Genomic DNA, 27,698 nt, shown 5'->3' on the forward strand with positions numbered 1-27,698 from the left:
TGAATCTTTCCAACCCAGGAATCGAACTGGGGTCTCCTGCATTGCAGGCAGATTCTTTACCAACTAAGCCCAATATGCAGGCTGGCCAACTTCAAATTATTTCCTTTAAGTCTCAATGGTAACTACCAACGGGGACTTAACTAACCTCACTTTTTACAAACAGCGATCAGGCCCCCAAGCCCCAGGCCCATCAGATGGCGCGCCCAGTGCTCCTTCCTGCCCCCACCCTGGCCCCTGGGTCTCAGCTCCAGGCTCCCCCGCCTGCGCCCCACGCCCACCCTCTGCTCCCTTTATGTGGTCCCTTACGTGGGTCAATCCACATACGGGGGGTGTTGGCATCTCCCTCCCAAAGAACTCCCTCATTATAGTCAAATGAAAAAAAAATTACAATTATGTAAATAATGTATGAATTTTAAAAAAAGATTCAGGAAAGAAATACACCGAAATTATAAAATTATGACTCATTTCACCACTTTGCATCTTCTGTATTAGAAAAAAAAATCTTACATTGCTTTACAGCCGAAAAAAGTCTAGTCTCAGAAGGTATTTTGTATCTGGTTTTTGATCTTGGCCATGCTGAGCGGCTTGTGGGATCTTAGTTCCTTGACCAGGGATTGAACCCAGGCCACGGCACTAAAAGTACTGAGTCCTAACCACTGGACTGCCAGGGAATTCCCCTGGATCTGTTTAAATGCATTGTATAGTGTTACAATTTTTGAGAAACTGATTATATACTTATATACAATTTTTATATAAAATACAAATAAACATATGTAATTTTTCCAAAATTTAAATGTATATTAAAAGGTCCTCTAGGCTTCCCTCGTGGCTCAGCGGTAAAGAATCGGCCTGCCAATACAGGCCGGGTTCGATCTGTGGTCCAAGGAGATCCCACATGCCAGGGGGGCACCTACGCGAATGAGTCCCAACTACTGACCCTGTGCTGCAGAGCCCGAGAGCCACAGCTCGTGAAGCCTGTGCGCCTTAGAGCCTGTGCTCCTCAACAGGGACGCTACCACAATTAGAAGCCCACAGACCGCACCTCGAGAAAGACCGCTCGGCGACGAAGACCTGCCATAGCCAAAAACCAGGAAGAGCTCCCCTAGCAGCCAGCAGGGCAACCAGGGGCTCAGCCAGCCTTCCCTGGCTCTGTCCAATCTGCCAGGCTGCACTCACAGCCACATTCTGCCTACAGGGCCAAAAGTCCTGTGTTTCAAAGTTCTTATCATTGCAAGCTGATAAACGACTTCACCTTCAAAGGAAGTCCAAGCTGACACAGCCTTCATGAAATGAAGCGCACCCGCTCCAACCCCACCCGGCCCACAGAGAACACAGAAGCCCAGGACCCGCACCCCGCTTCACCGTCACTCCCTTAGGAAGCGGGTGCGGCCGTCCGTAAGGATGGTCCTGTGTCAGCTGAGAAACCGGCTCCCGAAAGACTTCGCTGTGCACAGCTTTAGGGATCACAAGTGGTGGTTATTTGTCATTCTTCTGTTTCAACGTTTTATTATGAAAACTTTCAAGCATGAAAAGAAAAATGGAGAAGAGTCCCGTGTGCCCATGACCCCCATTCTACAATGGTTAGTACTTCGTTGCCCGCCCCTCAGTCAACCCTGCCATCCAATTCGTGATGCATTTCGCAGTAAGATGCAGAGAGCAGTCCGCTTCATCCCAAACACTTCAGTCTGAATATCATTAATAAGAGTTCATTATTTGCTTTCAGTTATCTTTTTTTTCAAGATTAAATTCAAACAGTGAAATGCACAAGCTGTAAGTCTATCACCCGATGAGTTTTGACAAGTAACCTATGTAATGTAAACCCCAAATAAGATACAGAACATTTCCAACACCCCAGCAAGTTCCCCAAGGTGCTTCCCTTCCATCTTCTCTTACTGGCTATGAAATTGCCTGTGTATGTATTTCTTTACCTCGCCAACAGCATGATAAAATTGAAAACTCCAAAGAACTCAGAGGCAGCAGCGTGTATTTTTGTCTGATTATTTCATATACAACGTAGGCTGCTCAAGTAAGTCAAGAACTACATCTATTCTGGAACTTCCTTGGTGGCCCAGGGGCTGAGACTCCACACTCCCAATGCAAGGGGCCCGGGTTCAACCCTTGGTCAGGGAACTAGATCCCACATGCTGCGACTAAATAGCCCACATGCGCAGTCAAGACCCAACACAGCCAAGTAAATAAAAGAAGTACATCCATCCTGGGCAAACTGCATTCCTCTGCTGGCACATTCAGAGCTGCCTCCAACGAGCAAGGAAGAATGACAAGGTACACACTACTGTATATAAAATAGGTAACAAGGATTTACCACACAGCCCAGGGAAGCGCATTCAGTATCTTATAACAACCTACAATGGAAAATAATCTGGAAAAGAATATATACAGCAGCTCAGCTGGTAGAGAATCTGCCTGCAATGCGGGAGACCTGGGTTCAATCCCTGGGTTGAGAAGATCCCCTGGAGAAGGGAAAGGCTACCCACTCCAGTACTCTGGCCTGGAGAATTCCATGGACTGTATATAGTCTCTTGCGTCACAAAGAGTAGGACACGACTGAGCGACTTTCACTATATTATATATACATATAAAATCCAAACTGCTTTGCTGCACATCTGAAACACAATGTTATAAATGAACGATACTTCAGTAAAAAATAAATAAAAATGTTTAAAAAGTAAAATAAAACAAAACCTCCAACAAAAAAAAACAAAAAAAAGATGGGGCCATGTCTTAGCTATGACCCTGGAAGTGTTCAATGAAGAACCGCTGAGTTGAATCGATTTCCGTGCAGCTCCACACACAGCCCATGCCGCCTGCCCTCTGCCCTGACCCTCACCCGTTGTACCTGGGGTACCCACATCCCCTTGAGCGCCTTTTACAGAGATTCAGTCTTACCGTCTCTGAACACCTGCAGTCCCTCACAAGGTACACTCGTGTGCCCTCAACAAACATACATCAAAATAGAAATGGACGGCATGGCCCTCCGCTGACCACTTCCGGGGCCACTGTATAAACACAGTGATGGGGGGAGAACTTTCTCTTGAATGGCAATTACTGGACCACGGTGAGGTATCAAGAATACTATTTGGTGATTCTGGGGTAGATTTTCAGATCACCCGTCCCAAGTGCCCTGGAAGTAGACTCTAAATCTTTACAAAGAGCAACAAAGGCTGGTTTGTCCGGCAGCAACCAAAGCCGGCTCAAAGCAGCCCGGAAGGAACGTCAAAGCAACCTGAGCGTGGTTCCGCTCACGGACACAGAACCTCCCCATGCTCCACATCCCTTCTTCCCTCTTCATCACCGTGGTCTCCGTGCTTAAGCCCCACAGAGATGCTGGATGCAAAGCGCAGAGGAGCACTGAGACTCAGCAGCGTGGTCAGACTTCCACCCGGCCGCGTGGTGAGCGCGAGGCCCCTGAAGACCATGACGAGAGGCGGGATACACCTCCTGAGTCAGAGGGATGGAGCTGACTCAGGATGCCGTGAACTCAGCTGCTCCGGGCTTGGGGGACAAAATCAGACCACCTCTCGCTCCTACTCATAGAGTGGCCAGACGGCAGCATCTTCCAGTGGACACTGACAACTGCCCGGGCCCCCCTGGGCTTCCTGCTCCGTTATCTCTCCACATCAGGCCTTCCTCTGCTCCTGCAGCCCGTGGGGAGACACTCTCTCTGGCTTCCTCTTGGTCCGCGGGCTGGGACCTACTGACTTCAGCCTCCCCCTCACTCTCTCTCCTTCCTTGGGGCTGCCGACATCCTTTCTCACCACTCGGAGCACCACGCACAGATACAAAGCAAGGAAGGAAGCCACTTGTGTTCTAAACACTCAGTCACGGATGGAGGAGGTCCCCCGAGGAGCCGAGGAGGTAGGAAAGCGTTTCACCCCTGCGGCTTGCGCTGAATGGATAGCAAAGCACTTCACGGGCAGGAAATAGACTCAGTCTTCCTTTGGCATGGGGGAAAAAATACTGAAGTAAATTTCATATTCTAGGAAATAATGTTCCTACCAGACCCCAGGCTGGGCTTGTTCATTCAGTGAATGTAGAGTGTGCGCCCCTTTCTCAAACCCAAGTTCCATAAAGGTGCTGTGATGAAGGTCACGCTGCTGGCAGGTTTGAAAGATGGATCTGAGCCCAAGTTCTAACTTAAAGGTGCCATTATCCCCATCTGGTTGGCAGTCACACGGCTATTCCTGCCACATACGTGGAGTCCCTCTCCCCAAAGGGGGCTCCTTCATCACCACCGCCCCCCCACTGCCCAACACACAACCTGTTCAGGGGTTCAGACTCAAGGGAAGCTCCGCCCCAGATCTCCCACTGGCCATCCGGGCCACCTCCCATTCTGGCCCATCCTATACACCCAAGGCCATCTTCCTGCCCAGAGCCTCCATCCCAAGGCCCCCCGCCCCCCCGCCCCAGTGCAGAGCCCCTCTGTTCCTCCTGCCCTTCTGCCAGGGACACTGCAGCTAAAGGATTTACCCACCAGTGCTTCTCCACCATTCATTCGGAGCCAGGCTCTCTGCAGACGCTGGCAGCAAGGTGGTGAGCAAGCTGACTCTGGCCCTGCCCTCGGGGGATGGTCATCCAGGGAGCTGGGGAACCAGAATCCGCCCACGCTCATGGGTGAGCTGACCAACATCAACCCAAGTCATGTGCTGTGAGCTCACTAAGGGGCCAGCGCTGAGCAGAGGCTCGCGTTTGTGAAATAACAATACATACAGCGCAATTTCTGCCCTCAGCTCCCCAGTTGGATCTCAGTTCCAGACATGGAGCCCTTAAATCTCTCAGAACGTCCTGGGCAAAATAAGCATCCTTGGTTCTACTGAGGAGGTTCTGGGTGGGCTCCTGGTTGGGTGCTGGTCACCAGAAAGACCAAGCCAGGCTTCCAAGTTTGGAATTTTCAACTCTACCCCTCCATCTTCCAGGGAGGGGAGAGGGGCTGGAAAATGAGTTAATCAATCATGGCTATGTGACGAAGCCTCAATGGGCAGGGTTCAGAGCGCTTTGAGATTGGGGAATACATATATCTGCCAGGAGAGGGACATACTCTGACTCCCCGGGGCAGAAGCCCCTCTACTCAGGGCCTTTCCCTATGCATCTCTTCATCCAACTGTTTGACTGTATTTCTTATCATACCCTTTACAATAAACTGGCAAATGTGTTTCCCTGAGTTCTGTGAGCCATTAAAGCAAATTATCAAACTTGGGAACTCTGGTTTGTAGCTGGCCTGCGGGAAGCACAGGTGGCAAACTGGGAGGGGACCGTCTTGTTAGGGCTGAGTCCTTACCCAGTGAGGGCTGTGCTAACCCCGACTAGCATCAGACTGAACTGAACTGTAGGACACCCGACTGGTGCTGGAGAATTGGTTGACGTGGGGAAAGCCGTACATCTGATGTCAGAAGCATAAGCACTAGTATAGAGGCAAAACAGAAGTGAGGTTTGTTTGTTTGTTTTCCCCAAAACAAGACTCAATAAGGGGTTGAGTCACTGAGCCACTGTCAGTGCAGTGGTCAAGAATCCTCTGCAGGAGACATGGGTTCAATCCCTGATCCGGGCAGGTCCCATAGGCTATGGAGCAACTAAACCCATGCCCAACAACTACTGAGCCTGTGTCCCAGAGAGAGCCCGTGCTCCTCAACACGGGAAGGCCCAGCGCCACGGCTGGAGAGTAGTTCCCGCTCACCAGACTGGAGAAAAGCCCAGCCAGCGATGGACACTTCTCTTTGCAGCGGCCCCTCCTGTTGCAGAGCCCAGGCTCTAGGCACACGGGCTTCCAGAGTCGCAGGAAGCGGGCAAATAGTGCAGGCTCGAGGGCTGCACCAGGCAGGCTAAGTAGGTATGGTGCACAGGCTTAGTTGCCCTGTGACATATGGGATCTTCCCAGACCAGGCATCGAACCTGTGTCCCCTGCACTGGCAGGCGGACTCTCATCTGCTATACCCCCAGGGAAGTCTTCACAGCTTTATTTAACTCAAGGAGTCTCCCAGGCTTGCCCCACTTGCTTCCCATCCCTCAAGGACTGCTGTCCATCCTTGCCTGATATCCAGTATCTTGAACACTTATTCAAGCTGTTCTAACTCTCGTGGTGTACAATAGCAGCTTTCAAATGGCTTGGAGGGGGAAAAACGTTTCTCAAAAAAAGTATCAGTGGAGCCGCGAGTATATATAACAGACAAAAGGGAAACCATGATGGTTGAGGTGGGACAGAGCCTCCTGGAACATCTCGGGCCCCTGAGACAGTTTCAGGAAGATTATCTGAGCAGCAGTCACGCAGCATAACTGATCAAATGCAGACACCACCCAGCCTAGCCTAGGCAGCGTTCCACGTGAAGTAAGTGATCTTGAACTGACGTTAAATGATCTCCTGCACACTCAGAGCCAAAAAACAAACAGGGTTTAGGGCCACTGCATGTTCCCCCGTGGCTTGCAAAGGCAGGATTTACAAACCAGGAGGCTGGCAAAGCAGCCTGAGTGTGAGGTTTTGGCTCCAGCAGAATTTCTGCTTCCTTCCTGCAGACAGCCGGACAGCTGGGCTGAGGACCCTGCAGCCATCCTTGAACTGACACACAGCCAACCTGGGTGACAACCAAGTCGGCACCTTTCGTTGTTAGCACGAGGTCTGAAATAAAAAGACGCCGTCAGGCCAGCTGATGGGACTGGCCTGGCAAACCATTCCCTCCGGCTCACACCTGGCCTTGTCCAGGTGACCGCTCCCCTCCCACTGAGGACGGGAGGCCTCTGGAAGGCGGGGGCATCATTTTTAGCTCCATCCAGGTGCTGTGAGTCACATGACATCACACAGCCACGGACCACATACTGCACTGAAGAGAGGCTGAGGGCAGGCGCAGGGCACGCAGTCCGGTTAGGGGTGGTTGGGGGAGCAGATTTGAATGAGCGAGCCTGCATGCAAGTTGAACAAGGCCTTTTCTCAGCGGAAGGTTGCAGCCTATGGACCTGGAGGTCAATAGGTTCTGGAAGAGGTGCCAAGCATTTGGGGCAGAACCAGACGAATGGCCCCAGCAACAGACTTCTACCAGTCACCACATAAGCTCATGGAAAAGTGGAGAGAAAGGGGCATCCTCACTCACCATTAGTGCAAGCATAAACGTGGAGGGCCTTTCTGGAGGGCCATGGGGCACCATGTATTAAATACAAGCCTGAATAACTTCCAGATGTTCAAGCTGGTTTTAGAAAAGGCACAGGAATCAGAGATCAAATTGCCAACATCTGCTGGATCATCGAAAAGCAAGAGAGTTCCAGAAAAACATCTATTTCTGGTTTATTGACTATGCCAAAGCCTTTGACTGTGTGGATCACAATAAACTGTGGAAAATTCTGAAACAGATGTGAATACCAGACCACCTAACCTGCCTCTTGAGAAATCTGTATGCAGGTCAGGAAGCAATAGTTAGAACTGGACATGGAACAACAGACTGGTTCCAAATAGGAAAAGGAGTACGTCAAAGCTGTACATTGTCACCCTGCTTATTTAACTTTTATGCAGAGTACATCATGAGAAACGCTAGGCTGGAAGAAGCACAAACTGGAATCAAGATTGCTGGGAGAAATATCAATAACCTCAGATATGCAGATGACACCACCCTTATGGCAGAAAGTGAAGAGGACCTAAAAAGCTTCTTGATGAAAGTGAAAGAGGAGAGTGAAAAAGTTGGCTTAAAGCTCAACATTCAGAAAACGAAGACCGTGGCATCTGGTCCCATCACTTCATGGCAAATAGATGGGGAAACAGTGGAAACAGTGTCAGACTTTATTTTTTTGGGCCCCCAAATCACTGCAGATGGTGACTGCAGCCATGAAATTAAAAGACGCTTACTCCTTGGAAGGAAAGTTATGACCAACCTAGACAGCATATTCAAAAGCAGAGACATTACTTTGCCAACAAAGGTCCATCTAGTCAAGGCTATGGTTTTTCCAGTGGTCACGTATGGATGTGAGAGTTGGACTGTGAAGAAAGCTGACCACCGAAGAATTGATGCTTTTGAACTGTGGTGTTGGAGAAGACTCTTGAGAGTCCCTTGGACTGCAAGGAGATCCAGCCAGTCCATCCTAAAGGAGATCAGTCCTGGGTGTTCTTTCGAAGGACTGATGCTGAAGCTGAAACTCCAATACTTTGGCCACCTTATGTGAAGAGTTGACTCATCTGAAAAGACCCTGATGCTGGGAGGGACTGGGGCCAGGAGGAGAAGGGGACGACAGAGGATGAGATGGCTGGATGGCATCACCGACTCGATGGACGTGAGTTTGAGTAAACTCTGGGAGTTGGTGATGGACAGGGAGGCTTGGCGTGCTGCGATTCATGGAGTCGCAAAGAGTCAGACATGACTGACTGAACTGAACTGAATAATCTCACGCCACTGGACCAAGAATTTAACAAGGTTAAAAAAAGAAAAAAAGATGCTGCCCAAAATGGATATGCAGAGACAGTAAATAGATGACTTGGGGACAGGGGGCCAGGGAGAATCTGCTAAGTAGCGGGCTTTCTTCTGGGGAGGGATGAAGGTGTTCTAAATTAGATATGGTGATGGTTGTACAACTCAGTGAATATACTAAAGGCTGCTGAATTGTACACAATCAAAGGATCGGATTTATGGCATGTGAATTATATCTCAGGAAAGCTGTCATAAAAAAACAAAAATAGTCATCAAAGTATTATTAAAATACTTCAGTATGGATAATTGAAAACAATTTAAGTACCCAAATGAAGAGGGAAAGTTAAATACTGCTGCTGCTGCTGCTGCTAAGTCGCTTCAGTCGTGTCCGACTCTGTGCGACCCCATAGATGGCAGCCCACCAGGCTCCCCCGTCCCTGGGATTCTCCAGGCAAGAGCCCTGGAGTAGGTTGCCATTTCCTTCTCCAATATATGAAAGTGAAAAGTGAAAGTGAAGTCGCTCAATCGTGTCTGACTCTTAGCGACCCCATGGACTGCAGCCCACCAGGCTCCTCCATCCATGGGATTTTCCAGGCAAGAGCACTACACAACTTTAAAAAATCATATTCTATAGCACTGCCATCCAACAGAACTTTTTCTGTGATAAGAAAATGTTCTGTTCTACATTGTCCATGATGACAGCACACGTGATTGTTGAGCCCTTGCAATGCAGCCAGTACACCTTAGTATGGGCTTTCCAGGTGACGCTAGTAGGTAAAGTATCCGCCTGTCACTGCAGGAGACGCAAGAGACGTGGGTTCGGTCCCTGGGTCGGGAAGGTCCCCTTGAGTAGGAAATTGCACCCTATTCCAGTATCCTTGCCTGGGAAATCCCTTGGACAGAGGAGCCTGGCGGGCTGCTGTCTATGGCGTCGCGAAAGAGTCGGATACCACTTAGCGACGAAACAACAGCAACAACTGGGTGACGATCCATTTCTATTATTTGTTCTGAAGACAGATTCTCAAGGTAGCTCACTTTTAACATCACTCTTCCTTGTGAGAAGGCTCAAAATTGGGCCTGTTTCCCAGGATCTTTGCACAAACATAAACTACTGGAACAAATGTCAACCTCCAGCAGAACCCATTTCGAAGGCAGAGTGGCCTGGCACTTACATCACTGCTCCCTTCCCTGTCAGATTATTCCACACAACCCTCTCCTGACATGGTTCCATGTCCCACCAGCATGTCAGCATCCCCAGCCTGCCCCCATCTGCTCTTCTCCTGGATTATTTTCTTGCCTTCGGCCTCCAAATCCTTTGATTTTTCACATGAGGCTCAGTTGTGTTTTCACCTCCTTCCCATCTCAGCTCAAACAAGGCTTATCAGATAAACTACTGGTTGGCCAGTTAAGTGTGAATTTTAAATAAACAGTGAGTAATTTGTTAGTGTAAGCGTATCACATGCAACCTGGATTTTTAGGTAAGTGAATAACTGTGTAGCATAAGTAGCTTGGGCTTCTCAAGTGGCGCTAGTGGTAAAGAACCTGCCTGCCAATGCAGAACAGATGGGGGTTCGATCCCTGGGTCAGGAAGATGCCCTGCAAGAGGGCACGGTAACCCACTTCAGGATTCTTGCCTGGAGAATCCCACGGAGAGAGGAGCCTGGTGGGCTACAGTCCATGCGGTTGCAGGGTCGGACACAACTGAAGTGACTTAGCACACACGCACTTAAGTACAACATGCATGAAGAAAACCCCACAGAGCATTAAGTTTACAGCTTGATTTTTCACAAAATAAGCACTCCTGTGTAAACACCATTCAGGTCAGGAAGTGGAGAGCTCCAGAATCAGGGTCCACTGCTGCTGAGCCTGAGGATGGCCCAGCACCCCTCCCCACCCCCTACCCCGTGGTGGATCTGAAAGCGTGAGTTTGGGCATAAACCCCGGGTTCAAATCTCATCTTGGGCTCAGGCGTGATTTCCTCACATGCCAAATGAATTTTAACAGCATGCACATTTCATGGGGTAACTCTGAGGATCACCTGAGATCATGTAAGTGCCTGAAATTGCTCCTGGAACATGGGAGGTGCCCAGGAAAAGTCCATTTCCTTCCCTCCCTTCCCAGGGAAGGTGTTTTTCCTTCCTAGTCTCCTCCAGGCCTGAGACTGAGAATTAAAACATATCAGCCGCTCTCCTGACAGTCTCCCATGCTCCAAACACCTCACAAAACTCCTGAGTCCTTCTGGGCAGGGGGTGCAGATCTGAGCTCCCTCCGTTCCCGACTGTGTTCTAACTGCACTGGGTGGGGCGGGGGCAACTGCTTCTGCCCAGGACATGCAGCTGCTCAACGGACATTTGCTGGTTGCATGAATAAGTGAGTGAATGAAGGGACAAAGCCACACTCCCCCGGCTCCTCTCCTGCCCACAGGGCTCCATGCATTTGAGGGGACCGCCGTGACACAGAGAGGCTCTGAGGTGAGTGACCCCGGGTAGGCTTAGCCAGTAAAGAATCTGCCAGCAATGCGGGAGACATGGGTTCTGTCCCTGCATTGGGAAGATACCCTGGGGAAGGGAATGGCTACCCACTCCAGTATTCTGGCCTGGAGAATTCCATGGACAGAGGAGCCTGGCGGGCTACAGCCCATGGGGTCGCAAAGAGTCAGACACGACTGAACGACTAACATATATACACACACAGCCATGAGAAGTCTCATACAAAGGTCTGATGCCAGAGGCACGGCTCAACCATGTGCAACCAGAAAGGAACGGGAATAAAAATCCTTTTTCCCAAGGAAGAAATCAAGTCTCGAACTTTCCTTAGAAATAACAAAACTGATTTTTGAGATGGTAAAGATCCACATTCACCCCAGATGAGAAAAGGGTGTGATAGAGAAGAACAACGAGACGAATGAAAGATGCCGGTGGAACTGTGATGCTGAGGGGACACCCCTGTCTCTGCAGTTCCCAAACAGAGTCCTCCCATCCCATCCTCCCTCTCCCTCCCCTGGGGAGAGAGGAGCAGAGAGCTGGGCTGGAAGAGTCTCCAGCTTCAGGACTGGTGGGAGAGAAACCCCAGCAAAAGATTTCCCTTTAGAACAAAGAGGAAGTCTGGAAGCCGGCTTTGATGGGTTCTGTGGCTGAGCCAGTGAGCCATCTTGGACCAGTTACTTCATTGCTCAGTTTTCCCATCTTCAAAACGGGGAAGCAGTCCTGGGCGTGCTGCAGGGCTGCGGGGAGCCTGAGAAGCGGCATGGGTGAAACCCCTGCAAGTCACTCCTTCCTAAACAGTCTGAGCCGTGCGTGGGAACGGTGGTTTCAAAACGGAGGTCACTTGTAGGCTCGACTGAGAATGTAACACATTCCCCTTTTTGAGAAAAGACAAAATCACTGCTTTTAAAGACGATCCCATTTAGAATCTGCAGATCAGATGAGCTACCTGTGAGGCACGGAACAGACGTGAGTTTCCTGGGCGACCAAGAACCAAGACATCTTTCTGGGAGGGGCCTGAACAACTAAGCCAGCCAGAGAGAGGAGCCTGGAATGGTGATGTCCATTACGCACGGACCGGCAGAGGGGAGGCAGTGGAGGAGAGAAGGTTGGCTGGACGACGGCTCCAATTCTGAGAGTGTGGAATGGGGAAGAGGGGAAGGGGGAGTCTGAGCCCAGCAGTGATAGGACCTGGTCGTTTGAACAGGCCAGTTGGGTCAAATCTAGGAAGACGGGAGCTCAAACAGAAGGCTTCCTAACGATCAGAACTGGCCAACTTGAGACTGAGCTCCCTGGACTGCTGGGTGACACGCAGGAGAGAAGAGGGGTGTTCTGCTGCATGGAGTTGGTGGGGGGGCAGCAGGGGGAGAGGCTCCAGGCTCTCAGTTCTGATTCTTTAATAACTTGCATGAAGTTAGACTGGCTGCTCACCCTGCAGAAAAATCAAGCCGGCAGCTGGAATGACAGAGTCCCCCAGAAGTTCCAGAAATCAAACAGAAGTGCTGCTTCCAACGAGCGACAGAAAAGGAAAGTGCCTCTGCACTCTGGCTCTGTGACATCCCGGGAGACCCCCTCAACCACTATAATTCTAGCCAAAATCTAAATATCTATGCATTTAAAACAGTCTGTCTTGGAAAAAAAAAGCTGTCTGTCTTGGGACTTCCCTGGGTGATCCGATGGTTACAACTCTGTGCTCCAAATGCAGGGGACCCAGGTTCAATCCCTGGTCAGGAAACTGGATCCCACAAGCTGCAACTAAAAATCCTGCATGTGGTAACGAAGATCCCGGTGCAGCTAAATGAATAAATAAATACTTAAACAATAATAACAGGTTAAAAATAATAACAATAAAATCATCTGTTTTAAGCAGACTGATTGTCTGCTAATCAGACTAATAGTCATTATCCCTATGTAAAATGATGGACGCCTTTAATTGGCTTGGCCAAAAAGTTCGTTCAGGTTTTTCCATAAGATGTTACAGAAAAACCCGAACAAAGTTTTTGGTCAACGTCAATATTATTATTTTTGTCTATTATATTCTGACTTTTCTACAGTTAGTTGTGTTTGTTTAAACGGTTTTAAAATGACAAAAACCAAAGAGGAAAGCTGCTGGGGGAAAAAAAAAAAATCAAACCCTTAAGACGGCATAGTAACTACCAAAAAAGGGATGGAAATCTCTTGCAAAGATATTGCAACAGAAGAAATTGGAAGGGTATCAGCCAAGTGACACCAGCTTGCAGAGCAGGTGGTTTAGAAAGTGACAAGCAGAACAGAGCCCAAAGAAATTCCAAAGACAGGTCAAGTCAACGGCCGTAGAACTGGTGCAGCCACTATGGAAAACAGCACAGAGGTTGCACCAAACACTAAAAACAGAACTACCACACCACCCAGCAATTCCAATTCCGAGCAAACATCTGAAGAAAATGAAAATACCAATTCAAGAAGACTCTGGAGAGTCCCTTGGATTGCTAGGACATCAAACCAGTCAATCCTAAAGGAAATCGGCCCTGAATATTGCGCCAGTCCTTTGGCCACCCGATGTGAAGAACTGACTCCCTGGAAAAAACCCTGATGCTGGGAAAGACAGGGGGCAGGAGGAGAAGGGGGCGACAGAGGATGAGACGGCTGGATGGTGTCATGGACTCAATGGACAATGAGTTTGAGCAAAGGCTGGGAGATAGTGAAGCACAGGGAAGCCTGGCGTGTTGCAGTCCACGGGGTCACAAAGAGTCAGACTCGGCGGAGCGACTGAACAACAAACAATTTAATAAGATACACACATCTCAGTGCTCACAGAAGCACTATTTACAATAGCCAAGATTCGGAAGCAGATTAAGCATCCATCAACAGGTGAATGGATTTAAGAAGATGTAACCCCCCAACACACAATGGAATACTACTCTGCCATTACGAAGAGCAAAATTCTGCCATTGACAGCAATATGGATGGGCCTAGAGAATATGCTACTCGGTGAAACAAATCCAACAGAGAAAGACAAATATTGTGTGATGTCATTTATACAGTAATACAAGACAAGTGAATACATATGGAAAACAGGAACAGTCTCACAGACACGGAAAACAACCCTGCGGTTCCCAAAGGGAAGAGGAAAAGGAAGAGGGACAAACAGGGGGTATGGGCCTAACAGAGGTCAACTACACACACACACACAAAGAAACAGATAGGCCGCAAGGGTGCACTGCAGACGACAGGGAGTGACAGCCGCCACCCGGTAATAATTTATAACAGTATCATCTGCAAAAGTTGAGTCATCATGTTGTATTCCTTAAACCAGTCGAATCTTGTAAATCAACTATGCTTCAATTAAAGATATTTGCACACATATACACACACTGCACAGGAGGGGCTCTCACACTGCTGGCAGGAATGCTACAGCGCACAGCCACGTTGGGAAGCTTTCTGGCAGCTGCTGGAAAAGTTGAACGCACTCCTACCATATGATCCAGCATTTCCACTCCTAGATATGTGCCCCAGAGAAATGAGCGCATATGTCCACAAAACTGATCACAGCAGACGTATTCATCATGGCCCTACACTGAAAGAACCCACAGTTCCTTCAAAGGGAAACACAAGAGCGTCTATTCACACCACGGGGTATTACTAGGCACTATAAGAGGGCCGACCACTGACACAGGCAGCCGCAGGAATTAATTTCAGACATCGTCTGGGTGAAGTAAGGCAGACAAAAGAATGCTACAGTAGATTCTCACTATTCGCGAGGCACTCATGCGCCATGAAGTCACCACAAACACCAAACTGTTCTGCTGTTGTGCAGTCGCTAAGTTGTGTCCAACTCTTTGCAACCCCATGGACTGTAGCCCGCCAGGCCCCTCTGTCCATGGGATTTCCCAGGCAAGAATACTTGGGTATTCTTTTTTTGGGGGGTTGCCATGTCCTTCTCCAGGGGATCGTCTCGAGCCAGGGATTGAACTCACATCACCTGCATTGGCAGGTAGATTCTTTGAGCCACTGAGCCCCCAGGGAAGCCGAAATTGTGAATAGCAAATCACTGCTCCCAGAGGAAACACAAGGTTAGGCTCCTGTGAGCCTCTGGGCACAGGAAAGTCAGCGTTCTATTTGGGGTTCATACCCACTACTCTGCTTCAGGACTCCAGAGCTCTACCCGGCCAAGCAAGACAGGAAACCATCCAGAGACGCACGCAGGCTCCATGCCATCCCACCGAAATCCCCTTTTCGGCAAAACGTGGTCACGCTTCAGGTTTGCCCTGGGGAACAGGACCTCTCCTGGCTTACAGACTAGCCCACCCGCCACCAGCCATGTCACCCAAGTCCTTGCTCAATAAGCTCACCCTTCTGCTCAGATCGGTGGTCAGGGTCTGACAGACATCAGCACGGGGTGTCACAGCTACCACCGGGCACAAGCGACAGGAAAAAACTGTCCGCAGCATCTGCTGCGTATCAGCCTGCTGGCATCATACCCAAAACACTTCCATTTTTCACTCTGAGGGCATAACACGATAAATCCACTCCATGATTCATTCGTTCAACAAATACTTTACGCGTAACTTCTATAGACGAGGCCCGGGGTTTTGTATTTTGAATCTTATCACTAAATCGATGTTTGGTTCGATTTCCTCACTGTCCTATTTCTTTTTAAAAAATTACATATTTATTTATTTGGCTGCCTTGAGTCTTGGTTGCAGCACTTGGGAGCTTTCCTTATGGAATGAGGGCTCTGTTGCCCCGAGGCGTGTAGGATCTCAGCTTCCAGACCAGGGGAGACGGGCTCTTAACCACTGGACCACGTGGGAAGTCCTTTCCTTATTTCTGAAGAGCTGGTTTATCACAGAGCTCCGATTTTGTTTCCCAAAAGAAAGCAGTTCTGAGTTCATGTGCGCGGCTGATGATGACCAAGCACTTCTAGGGGGACAAGGGCATTTCGCCGTCACCTCTGCTGGGACGTGATCTCACGGAGGGACGTGGCGGGTCAACCAGGAGAAGTGCCTGTCATCACCACCCACTGGCCTGCTGCCCGGGGCGCGTCTGTTGTTTATCACACCCTCCCCACTCCGGCTTCTGTGCTCTGTGGCTGGGCTCTCTGCAGGCCAGCGGGGGACCCACTTCCATACAACTGATGCCCATACGCCCCCCATCTAGTGTCTGGGTCCCGCCGCCAACACACCATCACCCCTAGAGCCAGGTGTTTCCTCCCAGCCAACAGCCCTGAACCCAAAACCAGCTCTGGAGGCTCGGAGCACAGAAGAGGAATCAGAACTATAAGGAGCCCAGGCCCTCCAGTCCCCGTCAGCCAAGTGGAGCAGGGTGTTCCACATGACTATAGCTGTCAGCAAACGCGCTGGGGCCCAGCCCTGAAATCCGCCTCTCTCTACATTCACCACCTGACTGCACCAGCAGGAAGCAACGCGAACCAAGGACAGGGAGAGGGGGACAGAACAGGAGATGCTCCGGCAGATGGGAAACCTGACCTCCTCCCCGGGGCCAGCCCTGCCTGTCCTGTGAGCAAACACGGCCACAACTTGGCTCCACTCTGCTGAAAGGAAACCATAAACCCGGCTCACCAGGAGGTTCGGCTGAACAGGGAAGCCGCTGTCAGGCTCCCAGGCAGCAAAAGGCCAATCTGCTACTGTCTTCTGAAGCTGAGGTGACTGTCACATGCAGTCAGGCCCAGGGCTGCTGCGATGGGTGCACCTTGGCTCAGGGCTGCATTTTAAGATGGGGACCCTGTTTACAAGGTCCTGAAAGACCTGAGTCACTAGACCTCCCAGGACCAGCTACAGAACTCATGTCCCCTCCGCGTGAATGACAGCATCGCGGAAGGCTTCCAGAACCTTCTATATGTTCCAAAGACATGTGTCGGGGGGAAGGACTCCTGACTAACTTCCAGTGACCGGGAGTAACCAGACCACGTTCCCCCGGGACACGCGGAGACGAATCACAGAACAGAACAGATGAGGGGAGAGCTCGGCCAAGTCTAAACTCGTGGCTCTCGAAATGTAAAAATAACCTGGCTCTAAAGTATTCCCTCAGAAACACTCAGGCAGAGAGCCTCCGGCCTTCCAACATGACCCTGAGGTTCTCCGTCCAGCTGGTTTCCCTGGGAGGGGACAGAAGAGAAACAAAGCCTGACACAGATCTAAGTATCTGCTGGCAGGCACAACCCTGCAGCTGACACGCCTTGGAAATTTTGGAGGCCTGTTTTCATTTAGGGTACGGTTTCTGTTCGGTTTGCCAGATGGACTGAGCGTAGCTTCGTCCGACGTTTGGGTTTAAACATCTAGACACACGGCCTGGGGTTGATACTGACCCTGAGACCAAGACACCCTGGCTGCTGGCACAGCCCCATCCTTGTGCACAACACTTGGGGGTGTCACAGGGCACTACCGATGGCATGGCCCGCTCGCCACTCTTTTGGGAACAGAAGTCCGGGGCCTGACAGGTTACGGGCACTCAAGACCCCTGAGCAGCCCACTTATGTACTAACACCCCTGAGCCTTCATGGTTGCGTCGCCACCCGGCAGGGAGGGGCTTATAGGAGCCCCTGGCTCCTGGCCTGAAGACGAACCGGAGGGCACACCTGGCTGCGAGAGGGGGATGCGCCCCTCGAGCCACCCCAGGCATCCTGCCGCTGTGGCCTGCCTTCCTCATCACTCCACCTGCAAAGGGCGAGACCTCAGGCCTGACCTCCTCGTGGCCACGATGCCCCCCGAGGTCCCTCCGTCAGAAAGCCACCGTGCTCCCAGGAGCCGGGGGCCAGTGCAGCACGCAGGTCAGGATCCCGGGCTTAGCAAACCTCCTGAATAGAGACCTTGGGCAGGCTAATTCACTTCCGTGTACCTCAGCTTCCCCGTCCATAAAACGAGGATCATAAGATAGGCTTGTTGGAAGGATTAAGCACGTTAATGCGTGTGAGATGATTAGCGAAGTGCCTGACACAGAGCAACTCGCTCGATAAATTTTAGCAAAACTACCTCAGAGCCACAACCCAGGTAAAAATCCTTTCCTTTTCCCCCTCCACACCCTGAGTGAAGCCCCTCCATTCCTGCAACAGACATCCACCCAGGCCCCACGAGGGGCCTGAAGGGCCAGGCCCCGAGGCCACTATTCCCGGCCCCGTGCTAAGCCTGAGACCTAGAAACGCTGAGACCCAGACACACAAGAGCCCTTCAAAGTGTCCTGGGGTGTGCCAGCAAAAGCAAGTTCACTGAGTCCCGCGGCTAGGCCCCCTGCTGTCACCCACGCTAGGGATACCAAGTTTAATTAGACTGAGAGGGCCTCCCAGGTGGCTCCGTGGTAAAGAATCCACCTGCCAATGCAGGAGACATGGGTTCGATCCCCGATCCAGGAGGATCCCACATGCCGCGGAGCAACCAAGCCCGTGCACCACAACTTCTGAGCCTCTGCTCTAGAGCCTGGGAGCCTCAACTCCTGAGCCCACTTGCTGCAACAGCTGGAGGCCGTGCGCCCTATAGCCCATGCTCCGAGACAGGAGAAGCCAGAGCCCGTGCTCTGAAACTAGAGAGTGGCCCCCACTGGCTGCAGCTAGAGAGAAGCCCACGCAGCAGGGAAGACCCAGCAGGGCCAAAAACAAATGAAATCAGAATTAGACCAGAGCCTCAAGGCTCCCGGCGTGGGTGACCCCTCTAATGCCACTCTCGCCCCATGTGTGGCTGTTTCCTAAAGGACATCTTCAAGTCCTTCCTAAACTCCCTTTCATCAGACACACCCTGCCGAGCAAACTGGCTTCTAGCTCAGTAAACGCTTCTACATCTGGTCAAAGGGCCGTGAGCCGTGACCCATCCTGCATCACATGAGCTCTGGCCACTACTGGGGATGAGACACTTTCTGCAGAAAATTTGAACACTGATTATTCTAAGGACAGAAGGCAAGTCAGGGATCTGTGGTTCTTGTTTTAGTTGAATGTATTTTCTGGCATGCCTGAAGTAAAAAATGATTACTGCTTACCACTGAAAATACAACTGTAACTAAACAAAACAAGTTGTTTTCTAATTCTGTAGAGGCCTGGAAGGGGGATGAGAGGCTTGGCGGGTCAGCCCTCTGCCTTTCCAGGCTCTTGCCACTGGGGATAACCCTGAGGCCCGGGCCCTTGCTACTTGACCAGCCAAGATCCAGGAATCCAACTGGACCCACGGCTACAGGACTTCGGGTCAGGAAGGGCCCTCAGAGGTGCCCCGGGGCTCAGTACTGGAAGAGCAGGCGGCCCCACGTCACACCTGGGGCGGCTGGTAGCCTGGGACCCAGAACAGCTGGTTGCCTCCCTCCCAGATGCCTGCCTTTCTTCCATAGTTCCTCCTCCCGACGGGGAGCCAAAAATCAAGAGATGTGAAGGAACGTTAGGAAACCTCTGGCAGGAACAGCCACATCGGGCCAATCTGACGTTCTGGGTAATGAATCAAAAGAGCAGGAGAATAAGATGGAAAAAACAAGACCTGCTTTCCTGGTCACAAAGGAACAGAGCAGAAACATTTCACGGCGGGAGGAGCTCGATGAGGCAGCCGCTGGGGGAAACCGCGGTCAGGACAGACCAGGGCTGCAGCTGCAGAGCTGCTCCCCATGCTTCCGAGAGGGGGTCGCTGGGGGCCGCACCACGCTGGCCAGGGGCATGGGCTGGGGAACAGCAAGAGCAGAAGTCCTGGGGTGAGAAGGAACGCCGCGAGTTCAGAACCAGCCATCAAGTCGGTGCGACAGGAGCTGGTCATCTTGGTGGGGCTGCAGGGGACACCCTGAGTTTGGACCTGAGGCCGGGGTGACAGAACAGCGGCTGTCACTCCAAGTGCGAGGACTTGAGTCTGACCCTGCAGCGTCCTTCCAAGCCCAGAGCTAAGAGCACGGCGGGGACCGGACATGTGTACCTTGCTGACAAGTGAAGTCAGTGAACAGACGACTCACTCTGAATGAACTCTGGGGGCTGTTCATAATCCTTCCACCCCAAAATCTCAGAAGAGAAATCCTACAGAGAGAGGCAGGGGTAGAAACAGGGCTAAAGTGTACGATGAACCGTCTATCTGTCTGGACCGCAACACAGAGGACCCAAACAGTATCGGAGCCCTGACCACTGGCCAGGAGGGAGCAGCCGCTGTTTCAGAGCGAGCTGGACAGTCCCACTGACAGCACTCACTCCTTGCTGTCTGAGCCTTGGCTGCACCCTGATCAGCCCTGTGCTCTCCTTCCATCCCAAACCTGCCGTGATAGGTTCTGTGAATCATCTCAGGGTTGTAGGGAGCTTCCTAGGTGACCCTAGTGGTAAAGAACCTGCCTGCCAATGCAGGAGATGAAAGAGACTCGAGTTCGATCCCCGGGTTGGGAAGATCCCCTGGAGGAGGACACAGCAACCCACTCCAGTACTCTTGTCTGGAGAAACTCATGGACAGAGGAGCCTGGTGGGCTACAGTCCATAGGGTTGCAAAGAGTCGGACACGAGTGAAGCGACTTAGCAAGCACGCGCAGGTTTTAGAAGTTAGTTTAAACCACACGATTGCTCAGAACCTCATATTTGCAGTCAGAAGCCACAATTATGCGTGCAGAGGTGCTCACTGTGGGGGCCACATGGGCGGGGCTTCTTGGGCGCTGGTCCCGTCTTGTGCTTTGATCTGAGTGCTAGGCGTGTTCACCTCGTGGGCATCTGAAATACGTGTGTTTTGTTCTTGTTGATGCTATTATTTATTTGCTTAGTCGTGTCGACCTCTTTGCGACCCCATGGACTGAAGCCCGCCAGGCTCCTCTCAGTCCCTGGGATTATTCAGGTGAGGATACTGAAGTGGATTGCCATGCCCTCCTCCAGGGGATCTTTCTGACCCAGGGACTGAGCCACAACTCTTGCGTCTCCTGCGTTGGCAGGGGATTCTTTACCACTGACCCACCTGGGAAGCCAAAATGTATATACGATACATCAATTTCTTTTTAAGCGTAAAATACATACACTCCTGGTTTTGAGGGGAAGATTACCTGGTCTACAAAAAAAAAAAAAAGATCCACGTATGCTATGCAATTTTTAAACGGCTAGGAGTCCCCATGTCTTAGGGTGTGCACCTGCTGGGCTAGACAGGCAGAACTGGACTCTTGAGTGTCACTTACAAGTTACTAAAGGATCAGAAATTCACTGCCATGGCTACGGAAGCCTGGATCCAGTAGGTCCAATGAGCATACCGTATTTCCTAGAGGAATGTGGGCAGAAGTTCCCACACTTGGACAGGCCCGATGGTTAATGATCTTCTGTCCCCTTCTGCTACTTCAGCGTTTGGTTTACTGCAATGCCTGATGTCTGGGGGGCAGGGGGTGAGTGGGGCCTCTGGGGTGCACAGAGGCCACTTCCTACAACCTGGAGGGACCCCCCTTCTACAGGATTGGCCCATGTTGTTTTCTTTTATATGACAATCACTGAAAAATCACTCTCAATTGTTCGTTCAAGGCTGGACTTAAACCCCATATCTCAAGCAACTGTTGCTAATAAAGTCAGATAAATAAGCTCAAGTCGTGTCCGACTCTTTGTGACCCCATGGACTGTAGCCCACCAGACTCCTCTGTCTATGGAATTCTCCAGGCAGGAATACTGGAGTGGGTTGCCATTTCCTTCTCCAGGGGATCTTCTCAACCCACAGACAGAACCCACGTCTCCTGCATTGGAAGGAAGGTTCTTTACCAGCTGAGCCACCAAGGAAGCCTGGAAGTCAGATGAGACTTGAAAAGGTCATTAAGACAACTTGTAGCTCAATGCTGAAGAGACGCTCAGATGGGAGGGAGCAGGGAGGACATGTGTGGGGTCCTTGTCTGGACTGCTTACTTCACCTCCTGAGCTGCTAGTAAAACAAAATCGGGTGTGACAGGCCCCCAGGCCCCTGGCAGGGCTGGGCCATCCCCGGGAGGAGTCACACCTCTCCTCAGGCTCCCAGGCCAAGGCGGGTCTGCTGTTAACAGTTTTCCGAGCTCACACACTGCTGCAGGGATGTCCACCCAAGACAGGAAGACTGGAGACGCAGCCAGGCGTGCAGGTGGGCAAGTGTCCATCCGTCCACCTGCTGGGTGACAGACACCCTGGAACCAGCTTCCTCTTGCCCCGCCACCCCGCTCGCTGGCACCTAACAGAGTGTGGCTCTCATGGGTGGCACCAGCAGTGCCCGGTTCCCCACAGCGGCGGGGGGAGACCTGGCGGGGGGGTGGCTGCAGGTCCAGAGTCCTGACCCTGGAAAGGGCGGGGAGCCCACAGAGGCCTCCGCAGAAGCTGAGCGGAGACTGAATCTGGAGGGGCTTGCAGAGAACACCACCTCAGCCCAGGAATGCCACCCAATTCTCCATTCAGGGGGTCAGGGCCCCAGCTGGTGCGGTAGCTGGGGCTCCGACCACAGTGTGGCCCTGAACCCTTCACGGCCTGGGTCCCTCAACTGCATGCGGAGGAGAACAGAGTCTGACTATGAAGGTTAAATACAGGCGCTCAACAGACATCACAAGGTTAAAACCACAGCCAAGGTCAGCGAGAGCAGGGTCTTATCTGCCCTGGACAGGGGATGTGGCGGGGTGCCCAGATCGCCCCTCACTGGAGGAGCCTGGCATGGTGGCTGGGGGTGCAGGAGGGCAGTCCTCAGCTGTCAACCCCTTCGGGCACGGCCCCAGCTACACAGAGGCACCTTGTCGGTCATGCCCACCCGGAGAGGTCCAAGGAGGGGGTGTGTGAAGGCCAGGCCGTCTCACCCCAATTCTGGGCAGCTATGAAGGGCTTTTCCAGCCCCAGAGCACCCTGGGGTCGGCGCAGGCTGGTCAGGCCCACAGCGCAGCCGGGGCGTCCCCCTTGCCCACTCCTGTGTCCCCCCTCCCTCCACACACACGGTCCCAGCACTGTCCCCTAGGCCGCCCCCTGCACACTAGACTCTGCCTTGGAGTCAGCTTCCCTGGTCACCCCACCGAAGATGGGTGCTTCATCTGTGTCCTTTCTCCTTAGAAGGGGAGGAGAGGCCCAGTGTGCGGAGGACAGATGGCCACTGAGGAGGAAAAGGCGAGAGAGAGTAAACAAAAGGCGCGAGGGCCTCTCCACGCACTCTGCAACGAACCCACTGGCGTGAAAACAACCCACAGCGGCATCTTCCTAGCGCGAGGCCCGGGACCAGGAACCCGAGGGCGTCCTCTCAGCAGCATCAGCTCTCCTCGAGGGAGAAATACGCAAAGCGGCCGCAGAGGAACGCGGTGGAAGGACCAGGGGCAGCAATGCCTCCCTGGGACCAAAGTGTCCCAAACCCACGAGACCGGACCATGGAAAGTGCCAGAAGGGTCCTCAGTGATGAGCTGATCAATAACCAGGCACTGAGGTGTCTTCAGACCCAAGGGTCCCCGAAGGTGGTCTTGGGGATTCACAAGGCCATGTCCAGGAAGGGGTCCAGGTAACCAGCCCAAACATCAACTCTGCTTTGCTTCTGGCTGGAATTACATTGACTCTAACGGGGACCATCGCATTTCCCCGATTCTCTCTGGCAAGAGCCCTGTATCAACAGACAATCTTTCTGTTGTTCAGTCGCTAAGTTATGTCTGACTCCTTGCGACCCCACGGACTGCAGCACACCAGGCGCCCCGTCCCTCACTCTCTCCCAGAGTCGGCTCTAACTCATGCTATTTAGAAGTGAAATTTGACCTTTATTTAGTGTTGGACAGACAGAAATCTTTCAGATAACACCAGATCTAGAGACAGGAAGGGCATCTGCTGACGTGAGCCCCTCAACAGGCCAAGCTCCCCGTGCTATGGAGAAGGGGAGAGGCCTGGAAGGGACCAGGGCGTGATCAAGGTCCCACAGCAGGGCTGGGCCACGCCCCTACCGCCAGGTGCTGGCAGGAGGCGTGTCCTCCTCCACCACGTGGCCAGTTCCATTAGAGCAGCTGGAAGCTCAGCTACCACAGCTCTCCTATATGATGGGCACTGCGGTCCCCGCACGAGCTCAGCGGAGGGCGACGAGACAACACTTAAAGGGCACAAATGTAGTCCAGCCCCCCCGGAGTTTGTCCCAGGCTAGGCTTGCAACTGGCAGCTGGCCTGAAGTCCACATGAGGCTGCTTACGTGACCAGAGCACACGCAGAGAGGGTGACACAGAGTCAGCGCAACACGTGCTGATGTGGAACAGCTGCCAAGACGCGCTGCTCGGAGGGAAAGGCAGAGAGCAGGTGGACAGCAGGCCTGGCTGCGACCCACACGCACGTACTCACACACCGGGATGCTCGGCTACAAACGGGTGGGCAGGAGACTAGCGCTTCACTCCATCTGTTTTTCCGTCTTTGGAGTCTTCTACATGTGACTGTAATGCTCAGTGAAAAGATAAATTAGATATGATTCCCTCCATATTTCATATAGCGGGAGAGCAGGTAAGATCAGAGGGCTAGAACCCAGATTGTTCACTGCCAGGAGCTGGGAGAGATGAGGGATTGAGAAGCAACTGAGTTACGGGTGTGGGTTTCCTCTGAGGGTGATGAACAAACGCTTTGGAACTAGACAGGGGTGGTGTTTGCGTTAAATGCCACTGCCTGCTTTTTAAATTAATTAAAGAGATCGATTTCATATTATAGGAAGTTTTTCTTGATTAAAGGAAAAAAAACATAAAAGTCAATAAATATAGCAGGCTTTCACGTCTGTGCTTGGGAGGCAGCTGGGCAACGCTGGTTAGAAGAGTGGGAAGCGAGGCTTCTCTGGTGGTCCAGTGGTTAAGAATTCGGCTTGCAACGCAGGGCACACAGGTTCGATCCCTGGTGGGGGAACTAAGATCCCACGTGCCACAGAACAGCTAAGCCCTTGCAGTGCAACTGCTGAAGCCTGTGCACTCCGTGGCCCACGAGCCACAACTAGAGAGTCCACGCGTGGAACGGAAACCCCCCCCTCCAACGACGCAACAAAGATTCCTGGTGCTGTTACTGAGGCCTGATGCAGCCAAATAAATAAATAGATTTAAAAGAAGAAAGAAAACAAATTTCTTTTTAAAAAAGTATGTGAAAATAGCACGTTAAAATAAATAAATAAATAATAATAAAGAGGAATGGGCAGGGAGGCCCAACTGTGGGGCTCAGACCTCACCTGCACCCAGTAGGCCCTGTGAGACGTGGGATTGGTCATCTAACCTCTCTGAGCCTCAGTTTCCAGGCTTCCTTCCTAAGCTCACATGAATAAAGTAAATAGGCCCCAAGGGCCTCTGCTCCTGCTGTCTGCCCTGCTGAGCATGCCCTTTCCCAGAGCAGACTCGAGGGTCACCCCCTTGCCTCCTTCAAGCCTAGCTCCAAAGCCACTTTCTTGTTGGGATTTCCCCTGATCACTGGCTTGAAAACCAGATACCTCCCTGGTTCGACTCCCTGCCCTGAGGCTCCATCCTCTCCACTTCCTATTTCTCTCCCTCAAACCGGCTTATTTATTTTGTTCATCTCCTGCCTCCCTCTCCTGCACCACCTGCTCTGGAGAAGTAGGGGTTTCGGTCTGCCCCGTTCATTACGTACCTCAAGGCAGGTGCTCAATAAATACGGGATGGATGAATGGATAGCGTCAGCTAATACTTCTGCTATGATCTGGTGTGTAAACTTGCCTCCCTCCCAAAATAAAACTGTTGTTTGTTGTTTAATGATCTTGAAATTAAAAATTCAAGACAAATACTATATTTCACACATGTGTAATCTAAAAAAAAAACCAACACACACAAACAGACACAAAAAACAAACAGAGGTATATTTACAGAGAACAAACAGGTGGTTGCCTGAGGGGAGGGAGGGTGGGGAGGAAAGAAATAGCTGAAGGAGGGTATCAGGTACAAAGTTTCAGTTGCAAAATAAGCCAGTCATGGATATGAAATGTACAGCGTGGGGAATATAGTCAATAACAATGTAATATCTTCATATAGTGACATATTATAACTAGACTGACTTGTGATGGTCAAAAATGTACAGAAATACTTAATCATTACGTTGCATAACAGGAACTAACAGTGATGTAGGTCAGTTATACTTCAAACTCATAGAAGAAGAGATCGGATTTGTGGCTACCATCAGGGAAGGTGTGCGCTGCTTTGGGCTTCCCTGGTGGTTTAGATGGTGAATGAATGAGTGAAGGCATGAGTCCACCTGCAACGGATTTGATCCGTGGGTTCGATCCCTGGGTTGGGAAGATCCCCTGGACAAGGGAATACCTACCCACTCCAGCATTCTAGCCTGGAGGATTCCATGGACAGAGAAGCCTGGCACGCTACAGTCCATGGGATTGCAAAGAGTCGGACACGACTGAGCGACTTTCACTTCACTTCAGTGGTAGGTGGAAGAGGAGAGGGGGAATGGGACAAGAAAGCAGTCAAAGGCATAAACTTCCTAAGGATATAATGTACAACACGATAAATTTAACTAACATTGCTATATGTTGCATATGAAAGGTAACAGAGGAAATCCGGAGTTCTCATCACACCGAAAAAGTGATTTTTTGAGAAGGGATGAGATGTTGGATGTTCACTAACCTTATTGTTATCACCACTTTATGATGCATGTAAATCAAATCACTACATAAATCAAGTCATTATGCTGAGGCTCTCCTGCTGGCTCAGTGGTAAAGAATCCTCCTTCCAACGCAAGGAACAAGGGTTCGATCCCTGGTCGAGAAAGACCCTGCATGCCACTGCGGGGGACAACTGAGCCTGTGCATCACAACTGCTGAGCCCACGCTCTCGAGCCTGTGCTCCTCAACAAGAGTTGCCCCAGCTCACCGCACCTACACAGAACGCCCAAAAGCAGCAATGAAGACCCAGCGCTACTAAAAAGAAATTCGCTTTAAAATTAAAAACCTTTTAAAAAGCAAAAACTTAGAAATCTTTTAAAAAACTACTATGCTGTGCATCTTATACAATACTGTGTGTCAATTACATCTCAATAAAACTGGGAAAAAGAATAACAGTTTAAACTTAAAAAAAAAAAAAAAAAAAGCCCACTGTATTTCCAGAGAAAAGTATTATTCCCAAGGAGGGCGATTTGTAAAGGAGAAGAGATGGTTCACAGTGAGAGGGTGTTCACAGTGAGAGGCCGCTGCACGCTCTAAACCATAAACGGCGAGTAAACAGCCACCCTGACCTCTGACTGCCCAGGGTGGTGTGAGCGCTGCTCCTGCGAGGCTCTCATGAGAAGCAAGAACACAGTGCCCATTCCTCAGACACGTCCCTCCAAGCACCTCGGGACAGAATCATTCATTCATGCAGGATGGGGCAGACAGCAGCAAGCCAGTCACCCTCCCTATGCAGGGCCTTCCCTGCCCCCCCGCCAAAAGCCTTCATACGGGGAAACAGTGACTTCAACTACGCACAGTTCAAAAATGAAAAACTAAAATAAAATATTGATACCATGCATAAAATAAAATGAGAAACTGCTGTGCACCTCAGAGAACTCGACTCCATGCTGCGTGGCGATCTAAATGGGAAGGCGATCCAAGCAAGAGGCGCACATGCAGCTGATTCTCTCTGCGGAACAGTGGACGCTAACACACCGTCGTGAAGCAACGATACTCCAATCACAAGTAATTTAAAAAACAAATAAAACTCAGGCTCTCTAACAATAGGCTGTCTTTCTAGTTAGCGCTTCTGTGAGATGGCTACATCATTACTCAACAGGATGCTATCTCTGCTTTTCTGCTGCCTCCAAACTCTGCGGGGAGGCAAAAATAAAAGCTGAAGCCAGCAGTCTCCAAGAGTTTGCGGCTTTAAAAAGAGAATAAAACAAAACCTGCAAGAGGGAATAAAACCAACAAGGGGCATCTTCCATTCTCTTAGGAGCCACGACTGTGGGTATAACCTGGCTGCTGGCTAGTAG

At 51.1% G+C, this 27,698-nt stretch overlaps 1 protein-coding gene across 1 annotated transcript in view; it reads right to left on the reverse strand.

The window, feature by feature from the left end:
* Positions 1 to 27,698, reverse strand: part of LIMD1 (LIM domain containing 1) — a 72,091-nt gene that overhangs the window by 41,507 nt on the left and 2,886 nt on the right. The gene's annotated exons all lie outside the window — the stretch shown is intronic.

The sequence above is a fragment of the Ovis aries genome, chromosome 19, assembly GCF_016772045.2.
Source record: "Ovis aries strain OAR_USU_Benz2616 breed Rambouillet chromosome 19, ARS-UI_Ramb_v3.0, whole genome shotgun sequence".
In the NCBI taxonomy this organism is placed as follows: domain Eukaryota; kingdom Metazoa; phylum Chordata; class Mammalia; order Artiodactyla; family Bovidae; genus Ovis; species Ovis aries.